We start from the raw sequence: 20528 nt of genomic DNA, 5'->3' as shown, positions 1-20528 counted from the left end.
ATACCTCTACATCTCTTCCCTAATTAACTCTTAAATAAGATGTGTGATTTTTGATGAACAATCCAGGTACTTTTCTTCTCCACAGTAATTCAGAGAAGCAGTTCTCTCAGGACCATACTAGTGCCATTAGTGTCTGTAATATTGGGCCAGAAATATTTCTAGCTATTTCCTCTGGAAGGCAAATAAAAATGACTGGGAAGTTTCCTAAGGATCAGATTTACTCAAGCAGTATTTTGTCCCAAAGCATTCTTTTGTTCATCACTAGAAATGGCATTATATCACCATTAATTCCTATATTAATTTTTATATTAAAGAAGACGCATTTCTGAATACTTCTAAAAATTTAACTTTAAAATAGATTTTGCTTTAAATACAGGTGCTTCTTTTCCCCCTCTTAAATGTTAGTGCAGTGAAGAAATTACTCTCGTTTTTCTTTCTTTCTTAAACAAGCATTCCTAGTTATTTGTTCATTTAGTTATTGTTACATAGCTAAATATTTTTTTTCTTCAGATTTTAAAATCTCTCTTTCCTAGTGGTAGACCACTGACCCTTAGCGAAAGAAACGAAAGCACTGAATTTTGGTCATTAGCAATAGAAAAGATTGGATCTTTTCACAATCTCTGAATGGAAAGAGATTGTGACAGTTAACCAAGTTATACTACCCATTAAAGATTAAAATCTGCTTTTCTGAAAATCCTGAGGTAACCCTCACACCACAGATTGCAAGTGTTGTTCTTTTAAAAGTGGAGAATGACATTAAAATAACTATGAAAATATTTTTGACTGAGAACATATTGAAACTTATCATTATCCAACTCTGGTGCTTTGACTAAAATGTAAAACACATTTGCTGAAGCATTGAAGTTCTCATTAAGTAGCCCTAGCTTAGTCAAAGCACAATTGTTGACCTTCTGTGCTGAAGGCATGTGCTGTTCCATACAGATAGAGGCTTTCCTACCACACTCCTCTTGATGGTTCATAACGGAGTGGCATGTGCATATCAGGAGAAGAACAGACCCTAATTTGAAATATTAAGTAGCATAGGCACATAAAAGGGCTTCATTAAAATATTAAAAGTTTGTTAAACCCATAAGAGCTAAGAGATATGTTTCTATGAGAGGAAAATTCCAACCTCAGGCTCCCTCCATATGTTAATTTCTGACATTTGTTAATAAGAACATTAACTTAGAAACTCATTTTATCCAGTAGCTGCTAAAGTGCTACTAGACTACCGGAGGATTAGTTCACACTTTACTTTTGGCAGAGCACGACAGAACAGTACCATATACAATCATTGCATCCCTGAAAGTGCCAAACTACAAACTTAAGGCTCATTTTGTCATTGTGAGCTAAACGGAGGATTGGCGGGGAGTGTCCTCATTACAACAATTTTCACCAAGTCGTTGATAGCCTCATCAAGGTTTTGATATTATAACTATGTCAATGGACAGTTGATGTTCATATTTTCAACCAAAATAGGGGGAAGCACTTACCATCAGAAAGTGCCTAAAACAGAGCACTCTGAGTCTCCAATTTTGACTTTTTTTTTCTTTTTGAGATGGAGTCTTGCTCTGTCACTCAGGCTGGCATACAGTGGTGCAATCTTGGTTCACCACAATCTCCGCCTCCTGTGTTCCAACAATTTTCCTGCCTCAGCCTCCTGAGGAGCTGGGACTACAGGCACATGCCACCACGTCCACCTAATTTTTCAGTAGAGATGGGGTTTCATCATATTGATCAGGCTGATCTTGAACTCCTGACCTTGTGATTTGCCTGCCTCGGCCTCCCAAAGTCCTGGGATTACTGGTGTGAGCCATCACAACTGGTTGACTTTTAAAAATATAAAACAACCTATCTAGAGACTAATTTTATATTAGCCATTAAATGAACTTAGTAATTTCTATATTTAAAAAGATGCATTTCTAAATACTTTTAAAAATTTAACTTTAAAGTAAATATTGTTTTAAATACAGGGCTTTTTTCCCCTCTTAAAAGTTAGCATCATGAAGAAATTACTCTCATTTGTTAAGTAACAGGTATCAAAAAATGGTAATATTTATACATACCTAATCTTCAGATATTGTTATCTTAACAATTTAAAAGTCATATTACATCCTGGAATCCATCATAGTGCTTGAAAAGCACCTGAGACATAATTCAAGGGCTATTTGTTTAATATATAAATTTTTTAAGCACTTTACTCCTGCTGAGTACACTTTAATAGTATGAGGATAAACATGGAGGGAATAGCAAGGATTGCTCCAGTAACTAGGCTAGGAAGGACTTTGTGGATTTACAAAAAGAAAGAAAAAGTTCACAAATTGGTAACAAAGTAATATGTGAAAATTAACATATTCATTTTGCTAGGGCTGTCACACACACACACACACACACACAAAATACTACACAATGGTGGCTTAAGGAACAGAAATTTATTTGGTTACAGTTTTGAAGAAGTGTATGATCAAGGTATTTTTCTGATGCCTCTCTCCTTGGCTTCCAGATGGCCACTGTCTCCCTGTGTCCTCATACATTCTTTCCTCTATTCCTGTACAGAGTTTTGGTGTTTCCCTGAGTGTCCAAATTTCTTCTTTTTGTAAAGACAACAGTCAGATTGGATTAGGTCCCCACTAAAGATCTCATTTTAATGCAATGACATCTCTAAGAGCCTTATCTCCAGTACAACCACATCCTGAGATACTGGGAGTTAGAATTTGAACATATAAACTGGGGAGACACATTTCAGCCCACAACAACTAGTTTCTCATCTTCAAGGCCACAGAAACCCACAAAGTTAAAAATGGAATTTTGAAAAAACTTAGGTTTTATTTATTTGGAAATATATTAGGGAGAGATCTTGAGGTCTTTAGATATTCAGAAACTATAACACATTTGCAAACAGTACAAGAAAATTGTGTAATCAATAAAAGTAGGCTTTGTATCAACTGCAAAAACAACAAATTAATGTCATGGTATTATACCATAAACATAAAGGGTCACTCTGCTGGAAAAAAGTTGTTTCACAACCTACTTGAGAGAAGAGAAGGGGAAGGTATGAACTGAGCAATAACCAATTGCTATATATGGCTACATATGAAATCTAACTCCCAGAAGATAGATGTGGGAACTTGGGAGGAAAGGCAAAGTCAAATGCTAATAACTAGCCTAAGGCTTACCAACCCTTACAAACCAACAGGGCTTTCTTGCTGGACCCTAGTTTCTACTCTCTAGAATGACCATATGTTCCAATTTGCCAAGGACTATCCCAGGTTATATCTGTTGTTTCTCAGTCGTATGTCTGTTTAGCATCCCCATGAAAATCAAAAGTATCCCAGTTTGTATGATGTGATCATCTATCACTATGGTCCCTTCTGCCACAACATGTGTATAAACCCACACAAATAGCAAGTATTTGAGGTTCGGAAGACCTGGTCTCCCATCCTCAATAGATATCATCCCCTCCCCATACTTACGCATTCAACCTCTTTCCTTTTTGACCAGTGAAGAGAAGTTGAAAGATCTCAAATTCTGTTTTATCTATCTTTGATGTATTAGTCTGCTCTCTGAGACTGGGTTATTTATATGAAAAGAGATTTATATTGGTTCATGATTCTATAGGCTGTACAGAAAGCACAACACTGGTATCTGCTTCTGGGGAGGCCTCTGGAAGCTTACAATCATGGCAGAATGCAAAGAGGGAGCAGGGACATCACATGGCAAAAGCAGAAGCAAAAGAGAGAGAGATGGGAGAGGTGCCACACACTTTGAAAGGACAAGATCTCTCAAGAGCTCTCTCACTGTTGCCAGGACAGCACCAAGGGGATGGTACTAAACCATTCATGAGAAATTCCCCCCTGTGATCCAATTGCCTCTCACCAGGCTCCCAACTCCAACATTGGGGATTATCTTCCACCATGAAATTTGGGTGGGAACACAGATCCAAGTCATAGCACTTGATAATACAACCTAGGTTCTGAAGAGAAAGAAGAAGAGTTCCTGTAATATTTTTTGAATTCTCACATTTAATCTCAACAGTCATCAAGGTATAATAGAAAGAAGTCTGGACTAGAAATAATATTAGAATTCTGATCCCCACTTGGTTGTTAGTCCTGAGACTTTGTACACATTATTTAAACTGTTTAAGCCTTACTTTCCTCATTCATATCAAAGGAATAGGGTGGATAGGGGAGCATGATATCCATCCTACCTATTTCAGTGTCCTAAAGAATCAAATGAAATACTGGCTAAACACTTGTAAAATCCTTTAAGCATCATATGAATGGTAGTTGTTATTATTCTTATAATCAGAGAGATAAATAGACAGCATAATAATTAAATGTGTTTATTTAAAGGCCTTATCCACAACATTAGAAGTGCCCTCTAGGAGCCATAGCTTCTCACTTCCAGACCACCTTTTTCTCATTATTGTACTTTCACCATGAGGATTCATATGAGTAAGGTGAAAGCAGAAAAGCTGAATTAAGGATTGTGTATCTGAATATACTACAGAATTAAGGATGAATGATTGAAAAACCTACAAGTTCAGAGAGGAGGAAAGGTGAAGTGAGATAAAACTGTAAAAGTACTTCATAAGCTTCCCAGTCAAGTCTTCAAGGGCATTGGAACATGTAAGTGGTGATGTGTTAGTATCCTATGTTTTTTATACTTTTATTATGGGGAAAGGGAAGTTGGGGAATGAGAAGAGGGAGAATAATAAAAAAGAAAGTAAACTATAAAAACAGCAATGAATAGACTTTTAGCCTTTGCTTTGCCCATTTTGACTTTTGTTAAAAGAGGACACAGAGAACACAGGAAAAAGAGACTCAAGATGTGGGACTATTTTCATCAACATAGACCTGGATGTATGAAAGATTACCTTGACTTCTTTGTTTTTAGTGTGTTTATGTGTTTCTTCAAGAAAAAAAAAACCATATATATAAAAGTATATGGTTTTGTCCCTAGAAAGACTGTTGCCTAATACTCAATTGGGTAAAAAGATAAAATAATACATGGTCAATCTGGAACAAAAAGGACTTACCAACCTATATTCTAGCACAATACTCCCCACTTTTCACTAGCCATCCCATTGTCATCTTCTTTTTTATCTATTATAAAATTCTCACCATTCCCATATCCACAATTTAGTGAGTATTTAGGCACATTAACCTGGGGATATATCTAACTATGGATACAATGTATGTGCTCCAGTTTCCAAAAAGTAATTTTATGCTCAGAGAGACCAAGGTCAAAGTGGTTGAAAAGACATGTGGGGTTAATTCTTGCAATCATTAGAAATCAGTTCAAAATATTTCTTAAACAAATACCCAAATCATAATTGCCCTTAAGTTTGAATATGTACTGTGACATAGTCTATGCTCTTCTGACAGAAGGTTTTGTTTTGTTTTAACAAAACTACCGCATAATCTGTATTGAATTAGTTTGCTACTTGATGTATTCAAAAACATTAAAATTTGGCAATGACTCTTCTCTTGATGATGACTCTTGGCTATGACCATGGCTAGTTGAGGGAAGAAGAGTAGAGAATTAGGATTGTTTGCAGAACATGCCCATAATGAAGCAATTTCATCTTTTTTCTTACTGTATCAGTTATCTGTTGCCATCATAAGGCTATAAAACAACAGAAAGCCTCAATCACCTATAGCAGTAAACATTCATTTAGCTCACAAGTCCGCAAGTTGATGATTGAGGCTGAACTCAGTCACATAGTTTTTCTAGTCTCAGGTGAGAGCACCCGCATATCTGGGGTTCTGCAGTCCTAGATTGGGGCCTCATACATCCGGACTGCCTGGGTATTGGCTAGAGTAAATCAGCTCTGCTTCACTCACCTCTCACCAGCAATCTATACTTGTATTCTCATGGCAAAAGCAGAGGAATGAAAGTTGGAAAAAAAAAAAAGAATAAATAAGTAAATGGTTTCAAGCAAAAAAGGAGAAGGCAGAACTGTCACTGCCTATTTCTCCCTATCCACACCAAACTCTATTTCAGCTGCCTAAATGTTTCTCATATTTCTTGACTCAACATTTTTATCAATGATTTCCTCTTTCTTCACCACATCATTACTGATATCTTATTCTCCTGTATTCTTTACTCTGTATACTCTATAACTGATTCTCTATATCCTATAACTGATGTTTTCAAACCTCCTCATGCATTATACCTGCTAACTTCCCATTGACCAAACCAAATTTCATGGTTGAAGGTAGAATCCAGGGAGCAGAGAAATAAACCCCACCTTTTAATGAGAGTAACTACAAAGCCACATGGCAAAGAGATCCCTTTGTAAGGAGGGATGAAGAACTTGGGCTATCCCTGCAGTTTATGGTAGATATACCATCAACCATTCTTAGATAAAAAATTTCTCAGGGCTTTAGGGACATTTCTACATGCTTTCATTAGAATATCAATATCTATATCTATATCTATCTATCTATCTATCTATCTATCTATCTATCTATCTACCTACCTATCTATCTATCTATATGCAGTTCCCAGTCATCTTCCCTGGGCCACCTCCCCACCCACCCTGAAATCTATTTCAGCTGCCTATGTGTTTCTCAGGTTTCTTAACATTTTCATCACTGATTTCATCACCCTTTATCACGTTGTTACCAATATATATTTCCTTCTGTTTTCTTTATTCTCTCTACTCTATAACTGATTCCATCATGTGCCAGGTCAAATGAGCCAGAAAAATAGGAAGGTCTCTTCCTGCTTACCCTCTCTTTACATTTTCCAATGGATCATGTCCCATGACTGCTACCTCTGTAATATTTGCTTATGTATTTTTCTTTTCTGTTTCCACTGTCACAATACTGATTCATGCTTTACCTTTTATAACTACTGAAATATTTTACTTCTCTTTCTATTCTAACCTGATCCAGAATAACCTTTCTAAAATGAACATTGCCATGGGATATCCTAGCTTACCATCTTCAATGGTGCCCCATTGCCTGTAGGACATAGAATGTGAGGACCTTTGTGATTTAGCTCCTTCTTACAGTACCCGTAAATTATGATAATACTAATCTGGAATAATTTAGTGTTGTTTCAATAAGCCTGGCTGATTCTACTTATTTGATTTGAGTGTCTCATATATATAATATATATATACACATATATATTATATATATATTACATACACACATAAACACACATACATGCAGAGACACACACACAACTGGGGTAGGGAAATCAATAAAAACATAGACTTTGGAATAGGGAGGATCCGAGTTTGAATCCTGGCTACATCACTAACTAGCTATTTAAATTTGGGCAAGTGAACTAAACTCTTTTAGTATAGTCCTTTGGTCTAAATGTTGGTTTACATATTTGTGTAAAAATGCACAACTGTAAAAATACACAAATACATCGGGTATGTATCCATCAAGTCTCAGTTCAAGGACCATCATCTATCTGAAACCCTTTCTAAATGACCTAGAGTACCTTTCTCACTCTGTATTTTATGCCTCCACTACATTCTGTGTAGACCTTTATCATAACAGCTGTAGTGCATTAATGCACTTATTGCTTTACATCTGTCTTTGGTTTTATAGACTATGGTTTTATAGACTATTCTTACCTTATTAAGATGACTTCTTATTCATCTTTCTAACCCCAGAATCTAGCATGCAACAGATTTGGTGTCTGAATAATCTCAGAGACAGGTGGTAGGTACAGTTTCCAGGTGAAAAGGAAACATTACACATATACCCAGTATACATGTTATATATTCTCTTGATATTAAATAAAACAGACTGAAGAAAATAAACTAAGCTTGAATCTTCCTCTACTCTCTTAAACGATATCCCAGGCAATTTGCCACTTACTCCTTTTCAATCAGTGATTACTTCCTAGACCTCTCTCCAGATGTATAAAATGACTGGTAAGTCAGTCTTATAGAACCTGCCAGAGTCAGCTCTCCAGATGGTACTAAATGTGTCAATAATGAAAATATGCCAGTGTTAATGCTGTCCTTCATTTCCATATACCTGATGAGGCAAAAGAATGAGAGAATGTCAACTTTTACAATAGATGGGCCAAGTACTGGAACAAGAAGATTTTTGCCTTCAGGAGTACCAATAAATCATTAAAAATTTTATTCTACCTCAAGAGATAACTCCCCAACGATATTCTTAATAATGAGGACTTACACACAAGAGAAGCTAAGAAATTTAAAGTAAGACCCAATATACATATTAAATGTATATTAATTTCAATAACCTGCGTACATTCATTTAAGTGGTACACATGCAGATACCATTCAAGGCCTCCAGGTAAGAGTAGCCAGACTCTAACCAAAGCAGAAGAAGGAAGATCTTGTGGCATCAGAATTTCACCTCTTTAAGGGTTCTTTCGCCCTCCTACTATGAAATAATAAACATATATTCAGTTATCACTTTTTACAGTCATAATATACCACCTGAGAATGCCTAACAATGAATTGCATAGTGGAGAGCTGACCATAACCCTGAGTTTCTTCCATACCCATTGTCTTCTGCTGGCCAGAAGTTGCCAGTTGGCCAGCAGAGTAAATGGTGTCTTCACTTGAGTATTCTGAACTTAAAAGGTCATATTAAAATTGATAGTGACTATCCAAACCAATTAGAGAAGGATTAGATAGTGGAAGGATTTAAAAGATTTGCAGAAATAAATAAATAAGAGCCATGAGAAAGTGCACACCATGAATAAGAAGAAGCCAGGAGGTAAAAATAGAAAAGCAAAAAGTAGCCACAAGTAAAAGCAGAGAAACAAGTGGAACAATCGAGTGATTAGTAAAGGCAACAATGGGCATTTGCCTACAATGAGACAACTGAAAATTTCTGGGGAGACACAAAGAACTCCTTAAGGACCCGGGATTTGATTACTGAAGCAGCTTCTTGTACTTTCCCTCTTCTCCTGTAAACCTACAATGAACTCCCATGATAAGTGGAAATCTAAACATGTTTACTTCTTATTTGGAAGTAACTTAATAATGCAATGGGAAAGTGTAAAGAAAATGTATGTGTTTCTGCTGGGCAGCATTTACAAGTCAATTTTTCTTTAGAATCTAACCAGGATAACAGCTCGGAACTTTTAACCTTCAGAACCATATTAATCTGTTCCAACTCTTTCATCTTACTGCTAATATTTTGTTAAGTATAACTTTTCCCCCATCATGAGTCAATATTTTAAAACAGTACTTAGCGTAAGAGAAAAAATGTCACTTAATAAGATAATATCATCTCTCTCAGGTACGTTAAAGTTCCCTCTTAGTTCATTAATGTAAATCAAAATAAGTACATTAAGCTACTAGTCATAAAAAAGTTCAAACCAAAACACGAATGAAATAAGATGATTCTCTAACATACTTTTCCCAACCAGTATTTGATCTGTAACTCTCAAGACTTCAACTGATTAATATTTTCTGCCATAAAAATGCCCATGATGGAAGCCAAAATGTTTTAAGAAGTTCTTCTTTCACTTCTCCTAGATTAACTCCTATACGGGGTTGAAAAGATATCCCTTGACCACTAGCTATGGACAGAACCACTTCTGCCATATATACAGTTGGTCAAAGTAGTCACAAAGCCTGCTCAGAGTCAAGGAATAGAGAAATAAACTCTATGTCTTGATGAGAGAGTGGCAATGTCACACTGCAGAAGAGTACATAGGATGGGAGATCTCTGGTCATCTTTGGATAATACAATCTGTCAGCCTCCAAAGTTAAAAGTGTGAGCACAGATATATTTTACAAAGTATCTTCTGCATTTTCTTCTATTTTTATAGTATTTTCACAATACTTGGCATGCAGCAGATATTTTTACACAAGTTTTATTTTTCAAGCAAGTTTTGAAATATTTCTAGTACTGCCACACAGTATACAAAAAGTAGAGGTGCTATTTTTTTTCGGGGATGGGGGTTAGATACAGACAAGAAGATGCTACCTATAAAATGTGGTATAAATTTTCAACTGCAGTAAGGTTATTGTTTGCCTTATGTTTTCTTTGATGAAAGTGGCCAGGAAGACTTCCATCCTGAAAATTTCACCTTCTAAAAGCCCCATTTGTTGAGTACTATTTCCATGATTACATAACTAGATTTGATCTCTGGGTGTGGACTATGCATGTACTTAACCTGAGGTTGATTTGTCTCTCCTCTAAGGATGCATAAAAATTAGTTTTTAAAGGTTCCAATAAACTTTCATCAGCTAAGTTTGTATTAAAGGAAAAAAGCAAAAAACCAAAACAGCCTTCAGTATTCTAGATAAAGAACCTCCTTTTGATTGTTGCCAGGGAGACCTCATCTGAAGCCTCCCTCTGTGCTGGACATGCATTGGCTCATATTCATCACTATTGACAGTCTCATATGTGTCACTGTCCAGCAAAAATCCTATCTGTTGCTATTAATAAGTACCCTTTGCCACATTGATTAGGTGCTTATCCGAGCTTTACAGACAACAACCTCCCTGCTTGTCTCAGAAGTCTCATATTAGTCAGAATGGTACCCCTAACTCTTTACTCCCTATTTTCATGACTTTAGGTACACACAGCTTTGACCTTAGATATTTTCTTTGTACCTCTGTCTTAGCACTCAAATCAAGACATTCTCTTGAACCTTGTTACAGTGTTAACTCTCAGACAACCACACACTGCTTTGTGCATTTCAAATCTGGCACTTTCTGGAAGTCGTTTGGGTGTGGCTACTCTGCCTAAACTATAGATGGTAGAAATCTCCAAGCTAAAGTGTGGGGCTTCTAAATAACATGCACACAATAAATTTTAAAAGGATGCACTCAAATATCCCATTTTTAACATGACTTAACTCCATTTCTTGATAACAATAACAATAATTAAGTGGAACTGGAAAACTATTAGATCTAGTCCAGTAAATCAGTGGTATGACACACAAAGTAGATATTAGGAGGGAAAGGAGAAGCTTGTTCCCAGCTTAGCTGTAAACCATGCTCAAAGATTCAGATGCTACTGTAACTCCCTAGAGAGCCAATGGGTTGACCTCACCAGGAATTTATTTCATTGACATGTCCACCTTGAAAGCAGTTTATCCAAAAGAATGAGGCATGCAAGCTCAATTTGAGAATGATACCAATTTAGAAAGAGGAGGCAGTTATCAATAGGTGCTTTATGTGAGTTTCATGGCCTCACATTTGTATTGTAGGAAAATTGACTTCCAGAGAAAATGAAAGCTGTTTTCACCAAAATCTCCATGAGATATTGCGACCATGAAGTTCAATATGAAGTGGCTACTCTGGTTGCTTGTATCTGGGACATATATATCCAAGCACACCACAAAGGTGGGAGAAAGGGCTTCTCTTCCCTTAAGCATAGAGCCGAACGGCCACATGGCGATTCCTCAGCTTCAACAATAACTTTAGTTTTGGTGCAGCAAAGCAGCTTCAGTTCAATAGAATATTGACATTACTCAGTTTCAGTGATTTTTATCCAGAGACTATGACAATATCAGCAGCCTTAGAGTTCCTTTGAAGGATTGTGTGGACATTGATTATTTTAGCAGCATACATTACTTGAGAAGTATGGACCAACAATGAGAGCAAAAAGGAAAATTTTAAAAGTTACACAGAGGTCCCAAAATAATTGGTGGAACTTTGAGAGGGGCTACAATTTCCACAGTAGAAATTAAAGAAGATACAGAAAACTATTGTTTGTCATTTTTGAGCTTAGTCTATATAGGTTTTTTCATATAAATTTTTTTTAAAAAAAACAAGATATGAATTAAGATGTAGAATTGAGAAAAGCCCCAGCAGAACATGGGGATGAATGTTAAACATTGGCTTCTCTAACCCTACAACTTTGCAATCTATTCCCTGCCTACCTTTTCATCTTTCCTTATTTTGTTTATACACATGAAGGATATTGGATGATGGAGCCACTGACCTGTGCCTCTCCACAAAATAGATCCATTATATGCATATAAAAAAAGAGTACGCATAAAAACAAACACCATGCTTGAAATTAGAAGAAAACATTTCAGTAGTACATTCAGTTAAACTTGCTCTTCTTATTTAGGATGCTATTATAGCTTCTTTGCTAGAATGTTGATTTCTAGAATTGTTCGCTGCTAGCAACTCACCATAAAATTCAAGAAGTGTGTCATAAAAGATCTCATCAAATATAACAGTTAATCAGATTCTTTTAATTCTCTGCATACATTTTCTCAAAATAACACATAGTATCCTAAAGAAAATGAGTTCTAAAATATGATCAAAGCAAAAATAACCTGTTTCTGATGGAAGCCCAAAGTGTCTAGCAAATACCTTTCTAATTCATATAAACAGAGACAAATAGGTTAATTTTGTTTATTGTTTTATTTTTAACAGCTCTCAGCCAGGATCTCATTTACACTTTTTTTTTTTTTTTTTTTTTTTTTTTTTTACTATAACTCTCTTTTAAAAGGGTATTTCCTCAAGACAAAGAAACTTCCTGGCATAATTGGCATGAGCATGTTATGTGAAATTGAATTATGTTAGCCAGCATTTCTCTAATTACCATTTTTTCATGGGCATCTATTATTCAACAATAATATTAGAAAAATAATTAATACCTTCAGGACAAGGACCTGAACTTTATGCAAATATAGATTAGAAAAGTCCAAATTATTTTTTAATGAGCTATATGTATTATGTCTCCCTATCTAGAGTTCATCTGGACCATGGCATTAAATAAGCTGAGTTAATTAAGCGTATTATAACTATTCCTGGCTTCTGCCATTATTAGTATGAATCTGCCAGCTCAGAGGCACTCAGCAAACATGAAAATACTTTTTCAACACCCCTCTCCAAAACACCTTGAAATATTTCAATCCTGTCCATACTCTTGGGATAATTCTAGAAGCTCAAACCTATTGGACCCATTTTGAAATCCATTACTTTTCTATTTATATCAATATGAATTTCAGGAATAAGGGAGGCTTTCTTTGTAGATGTTGATTTATATTAATAAGAGCTACAGCCAAACAATTGCTCTCAAGCACATGCACACACGAAGGTAGGATATCTCTTGCTGCAGAGATACTGGCTCAGGCAGCAGATTAAATGACTAGATTTGCTTCATATTTGAGTGTGCTAAATTGAATACAAGTCATAATAGAAAATCTCAACATGCAAATGAAATCAGAAGAGCTTTTCTAATTTTCAGGAAGTGAATGACAGAATCGCCCTTTCAGTTTAAAAAAAAAAAAATCTTCAGACCACTCATTAATAGCTGATCACATGTTAGCACTAGCCAAACTAATTGAATTGAAACCTACTCAGAGGTTGTGTTAGTTAGAAGAGTGAACCCTGTTGGAGCAAGTCCTTCTAAAATCCACCCAAAATTTGAAAGAATTATTACTTATATAAGATAATCCTATGGATAGAGAGGAGCAGTGCCATGAATATCAAGAGAAAAGCAATAGACATTCATTTTCTATTAGGAACTCAGCAGGGAAACGAAAAAAAGCAAAGTCAAGATGAATTTTCCATGGGGTGGGTTCAAATTCTATCATAAACCCTAAGGCCGTATTTCAACAGCTGTGGCAAAATTTTTTATAGGAGAATGATTTGACATTTGAAGAGTTATCTTTCCAGTCTCTTTCATGTAATTCTGTGATGAAACAACAAACTCAGGCGTCCTGGAGAAGGCTGGGAATATCAAAAACCAATAGATTGTGGATTCAGACAAACCAGACTTTAAGTACAAGCATAGCCATACACTACATGAGCTACCTTGGAAAATCAGTTAACTTTTCTCAGCCTTAGTTCTTTCTACAGAAAGAGAATTCACTACACAAACAGAGCCATCAAAGGGCATGTACCCAGCAAATATTTTGAAACATAACAGGCATTTAGTAATTATTTGTTCACTCATCTCCCTTTCTTCAGATATTATCTTCACTCTATTTTTATGCTATTGGCTACTGTTCAAAAACTTGAGTCGCTTTGTGTGATTTTGCCTTCAGTCTTGTATATTCTACTTTTATCTCAAGGTGTTCATCAGTTTGACCCATATAATATATCTTTTGAAATACCTCAAGACCTTCTGTCCCCACAACCTCACTCCATTCTTCCTCTAGGGTTGAAGGAAGAACAGAACAATAGTCAAATGGAATTAATAAGAATAGGCTGTTGTACCAGAAGGTGGAATTTCTGTTGGGAAGAATAAAGGAATCATAATGACAGCTAGACCCAGGCAAACACATTCCTGTCTCTCGTGAAATAGTCCTCCCCTTAGAATTCCTTGTGGCTAATAGGTTTCTTTTCTTCTTGGAAGAGAAACACCCACAACTCTGGAGGAAGAGTTCAGGAAAAAGGAACTAAGAGACAGGATAGTGAGGCCCACACATTATTTAGGGCAAGGTAGCCCTCATGACACATATGAAGTACAGGTTTGTTCTCTGGAGGGATGGACACATAAGCATTTCAGAGCCAAATCAGTAATTATTCTTTTTCCTTTTGTGAAATGATATCTGTGCACATGGGACTCAAGTTGAGATGGTCAAGGGGGGCTGCAACTGCTGTATGAGACAGGTAGAAATCTCAAAGATTTGATCCTGTCCACATGCTATCACTACCCTTCTAATAGTTAAATGAATGTAGCCTGGTTTTCTTGAGTTTCATACAAAACAGTTTACAATATTATAAAATATGATTTTATAACTTTACTATAAAGATTTGGTACCTCATAAAGAAATTTTGAACTTCTTTTCCAAAAATGAATACAAAATATTTGTTCATATCATATACAAGAACTCTCTTAGGTTACATATTCAGATAACTATTTATAGACACTAATTTTTGATGGATCACTATGGTCAGCTACATAATAACACCTCAAAATATTTACATCCTAATCTCTGGAATGTTTGGATGTTTTCTTACATGGCTAAAGGAATGTTGCAGATGTGATTTAATTAAGGATCTTGAGGAGGGGCAATTACTTACCTTATATCATGGACCATAATGTAACCCTCAGTGACCTTATATGGAGGAGACAGAGGGAGTTTATTACAGGAGATGATGTGAGGGTGCTGCTGACTTTGCAGATGAAAGAAGGGGACCTGGGTTGAGGCATGCATCTCTAGAAATGGAAAAGGTAAAGGATCACATTTTCCCAGAGAACCTCCCTAAGGAAAGTGGCCTTGCCAATACCTTCATTTTGTCCCAAAGAAACCCACTTTGAGATTCTGGTCTCCAAATCTATAAAAGAATACATTTCTGTTTCAAGTGACTAAATCTGTGGTAATTTGTTACAGCAACCATGGGAAGCCAATAAAGTCAGAAATGTTCTAACCAAATAGCAACTGAGGATTAAATAATTTATAATTTGAGTATGTGAACAGAAACTAAAGCTTTTCCCAAAACCTCCAAACTTGATTAGGTACTTCCACAGCATAGCATAATCCTCTCTCACTGCATCTCTCACATACACTGAAACTTAATTATTTAGTCATCTCTCTTTTCCAAAAACCAGAAAGTCCATGAGAGCCTGGTTTCATATCTGCCTTACTCATCTCTGTATCCCTAAAGTCGAGCATAGAAGCTGACACATAGCAGAATCAATAAACATTTGTTGAAACAATAAATATGTGAATGAGAAAATGAATGAATAAATAAATTGTTTAAGAATGGTGCCAAGCAAGGAGAAGCAAAGCAAGGCAACACAGGCAAAAGAGCATTACCTCACACATGTAAACTGTTGTCAGTATAGGAAAGAAAGCCAATGGATTCAGGGGATTTTTTTCATGCTCTTCTTGATCATCTTTTGCTAAGTTTCAAGAAACAAAGCACAAAAAGGCAGCCAAATGAAATCAAAGTTTTGTATTATCTATAAACTTTTAAAGAGACCTTAAATTATCATAAAATGTAAGCATTTATAGATGATCGTAGGATCAAACATTTAAATATTTGAAAGATTTCTAATTCATTTTACAAATTGTATTTTAAATGTATTTCATTGTACTATATAATGGAAATACTATTATTATACTGTTGTATTGTGTTATTATATGGTCTAAACAATGATTCTTAGTAACAAATTACAAATACAGTACTTTTACCATTTTACACAAGCCAATAATCAATAGTCAAATTCAACAGGGAAGTTGTATCTTTAAAATCCAAATGTTTTACGTACCCCAAATGGTTGTGTTTCCTGTCTCTACACAGGAAAGACAAAGAACATTCACTAAAGTTTAATTCTCCTTGACAATCAGCACTTCTCTAAAACACACTCAAAGACATAGAAATGGGAGGTTCTACTTTGACAGCACCTAAACCAACTGTGGTGTGGGTTATTTGTCCAGTGACTTGCTCCTCGCAATTACTAATATTGCTCAGTAAGGAGGGCTAAGTTTTTCCCGCTTTCTAATATACGTAAAAACCTTGTTTGTAAAAGTTTTTACTATCAATAAATGCATTTCAATCATAGCCAGTCTATGTATCCCAAGCTAAACGCTTTCTTCAAACAGAAGTGCATATCCTGGAATCTTTTGCACCTGTTAATTTGAAAGCAAAATTTGGATCTGAAACCTTTTTTTATTTTTATCTAAGCACTTCTTTACAGCTGTTCAAACTAGCATGATAATATGAAAATCACATATCATTTATTCAGAAGGGAAATTAACTTTTATAATAACATACATTTCAGAAATTTCCCATGTAGATAAACATTGTATTTTTTTTCCCCAAATTTAAATTTTCTTTACAAAGATTTGTTCTGTGTCATCGAATTCTTGTTTCTCTAGTTTGAGAGCTATATATGAATATGCAAATAAACTAGAGCAGTAGTAATTCATTGAAAAGCAATACTAATACTAATATTAATGCCATTCATATCTTACAAAGAACTTCTCAGAGTTAATATATAATGTATAGTATTATATGCAAGTAATTATCATTTGCATATGATATAGAAAAGTATGCCTGCCTTAGTATAACTAAAGCTGAATTTGAAAATATTTCCAGCACAAAATCCATTTTTAAGTATTGGTGATCATTAAAAAGTCAGGAAACAACAGATGCTGGAGAGGATGTGGAGAAATAGGAATGCTTTTACACTGTTGGTGGGAGTGTAAGCTAGTTCAACCATTGTGGAAGATAGTGTGGCAATTCTTCAAGGATCTTGAACCAGAAATACCATTTGACCCAGTAATTCCATTACTGGGTATATACCCAAAGGATTATAAGTCATTCTGTTATAAAGATACAACCACACATATGTTTATTGCAGCACTGTTCACAATGGCAAAGATGATGAAGCAACCCAAATGCCCATCAGTGTAGACTGGATAAACAAAATGTGGCACATATATACCATGGAATACTATGCAGCCATAAAAAAGGATAAGTTCATGTCCTTTGCAGGGATATGGATGAAGCTGGAAGCCATCATTCTCAGCAAACTAACACAGGAACAGAAAACCAAACACCCATGTTCTCACTCATAAGTGGGAGTTGAACAATGAGAACACATGGACACAGGGAGGGGAACATCACACATCGGGGCCTATCGGGGGGTGTGGGATTATTGTAGGAATAGCATTAGGAGAAATACCTAATGTAGATGATGGGTTGATGGGTGAAACAAACCACCACAACACATGTATACTTATGTAACAAAGCTGCACGTTCTGCACATGTATCTCAGAACTTAAAGTATAATAAAAAATAAATAAATAAAATAGAATAAAATAAAATAAATAAAGATTGTTAGCTATTAACAAATGACTCTCTAAAGAACAACACACATTTTGATTAGGAGCAAGGAAATGTGGCAAAGATTGTAAAAATTCCCGTCAGATTTTGACATTAATACATTAGTCAGGCTAAGAGTTATATCAGTAAAGGATGAGTGATGAGAAAGCTTCAAGTATACCAACAGATTCTGGGCTAAAGTACAGAACTGTCACGAACAAGATCTGACAATGAAAAGCAAAGAAAAAAAATCACAGAATGGTACCCTCGACTTGACTCGCCATCTGCTAGAATATTTGTATTAAGATCTTGATTTCTGGATTTAAAAGATCACCCAGGCTGGGCATGGTGGCTCACACCTGTAATCCCAGAACACTGAGAGGTCAAGGTGAGGAGGTCACTTGAGCTCAGGAGTTCGAGACTAGCTTGGGCAATAGGGCAAAACCCCATCTCTACAAAAAATACAAAAATTACCGGGACGTGGTGGTGTGTGTCTGTAGTCCCAGCTACTTGGGAGGCTGAGGCAGGAGAATTGCTGGAGCCCAGGAAGTCGAGGTTACAGTGAGCCATGTTCGTGCCACCGCACTCCAGCCTGGGCAACAGAGTGAGATCTCCAGCTCTAAGAAAAAAAAAAAATCCTCAATTTTCTTCTCACTCTAATACATCATGGTAATAATGACCTGAATTATATTTCTGTTAAGGCCATCTTTTAACAGGAAGATAGATGAGAAAAGAATTCACATTAACACAGCAGTACTTATAAAATTTAAAAAGTGATTATGAACAACCTTCTTATTTGCTTTAGAGATAAAAGAAGAAATACAATTCAATTTGGAGTTGATAAGAAATTGTAAAAAAGCAATCACTTGTTTTGAACATGGACTCTGTAAACTAACGTATTTGAGCTGCTGAATACTTCACATGCCAGATTTTAGTGGTCTTTAGTCTCAGGTTGGCACCTCTAATGTTTACACAAACTGTTTGGAAAGGAAATTTGCAAAACAAAGAAAGATCAAAGTACATTTAAATATGTGGATGAGGCTGAAGTATCTATCAGTGGAAAATTTCTCCAAGATGGAAACTGTGATCTTTAAAAGACAGTTTCTGTTTGTCAGCAGAACCCAAACAAAACATCATTTTGTTTCAAAAGATGAAACCAAGCCATTTTTACAACTAGACTTGGACTATGGGCTTCCTAATTAATTTATGACTTCTAGCTCTGTATGGTAACGTTTCTAATCCATTTCTTGAAAAAGAATAACACCACACAATGAAAAGTTGAATTTATTAAGAGGCCAACATTAGGAATGGGCGGAGACTTAGAATTCATGTAATAAAACTATCTCATGTTACAGGCATGGAAACAAAGGCGTAGGGAGGTAAAGTGACTTGCCAAAAAGATGACACAACCTTCCCTCTAAAAGGAGGAAAAAGACTCCTCATCTCCATACCCACTGTCAAGTCCTCTTTCCCCCAATATTAGAGCACAACAAAGAGCAACTGAATGTGAGTGAATGATTTACCGTACATCATGCTTGCGTTTTGGCAGCATTTCACTACTTTTTGAAGCCATAGTGTTCTGAGTTACTAAAGATTGACACTACTATTTCAGTGAAGTTTATTGTTCACATGAAACCATTACAAAGTAGAATAAGAGACAGAACAAATTTGATTTTGAAGTTGACTTTTTGTGCTTAGAGCATGTGATGAGGGAAAATGTTCTGACAGTTCAAGCTTACTCAAGCTTAATGACAGATCTAAATTGGAGCTTGGAGATAAAAGAAATTCTTTAGTGATGCCTCAGTTGTCATTGATTGCTATGAGCAATTTTAAAGCTATTCAAGATGAGAATTGCCAGCTTGGTTCTGAAAGGGGAGAAAGTAGTACATAAGATTAGAGGCTGGTACAAATGCTATCTTGGTTTAAAAAGAGAGAGGACAGTTTAGTATCACACGCATAGGTGACAATCGTGACTACACATAGACATTTACCAGCAGGAAATGACTCAATGAATGTTTAGGGTAGTGTAAGCACCAGCTGTGCTGAGGAAGATGAAAATGAAAAGCAGCTTCCCTTATAAGGATCACCAGCAGCAACATGGCTGGGGAGGGAGGGGGAAGAAAGTGGTTGCTAAAGCTGAGAGCTAATAAAAAATAATCATAAACTATCTTCATAAATTACAGGATATGGTCCTTCTGCTTGCTGAAAATCATGGAATTAAAAAGATATAGAGTCCATTCTGAGAAATTCAATTTCATCAAATGGAAAGTGAAAGCATCTCCAATTCTATATATACACACTGAAGCCTTCATGCCCCATTTACATTATTCGTATCGAATCCCGTAATAAGTTTCTGCCTATTGGGTCCGAATAAATGGTGGTTATCAAAATGTTCTATTTTTAACTGATCTTTTAAGTTGCTTTCTCTTTAGTATTTTTCCTGATAAAATATCCTAATTCCTTACGACTGTTAATTAATTGATGTGCTTTCCTGTAAATAATAGTATCATTCATTTAAAGGTAGGAGCCAGAAACAGAAAAATTCAGCAATCTTTAAGGGCTTTTTTTTTTTTTTTTTTTTGACAAAAAAAGTTCTATCTACAAGTAAGACAGAGGGTCCCGGGAAAAAATATAGCCCCAGTAGAGATTTTCCACTGGAGTACACAGCTCTCACCTGTTTGCTATCCCCTAAATATACTGTGCATATTCACACTCAGTACCTTTTTAAAAAATGAAGCTGTTCTTCTCTATAAAAATGGTTTTTCCAAGATTATTCACCTAGTGTATATAACTCATTCTCTACTTCTTACCTCCAACATCA

At 35.8% G+C, this 20528-nt stretch overlaps 1 long non-coding RNA gene across 1 annotated transcript in view; it reads left to right on the top strand.

Annotated features, from left to right (window-relative positions):
- Positions 1-20097, top strand: part of LOC135971659 (uncharacterized) — a 50660-nt gene extending 30563 nt beyond the window's left edge. The window contains exon 4 of the long non-coding RNA XR_010587908.1: positions 19891-20097. This is a non-coding gene — a long non-coding RNA (uncharacterized lncRNA). The remainder of the gene's footprint in view (positions 1-19890) is intronic.
- Positions 20098-20528: the final 431 nt, after the last annotated feature.

This window comes from Macaca fascicularis, chromosome 7 (genome assembly GCF_037993035.2).
Source record: "Macaca fascicularis isolate 582-1 chromosome 7, T2T-MFA8v1.1".
Lineage (NCBI taxonomy): Eukaryota > Metazoa > Chordata > Mammalia > Primates > Cercopithecidae > Macaca > Macaca fascicularis.
This window is presented reverse-complemented; position numbering and strand designations above follow the sequence as displayed.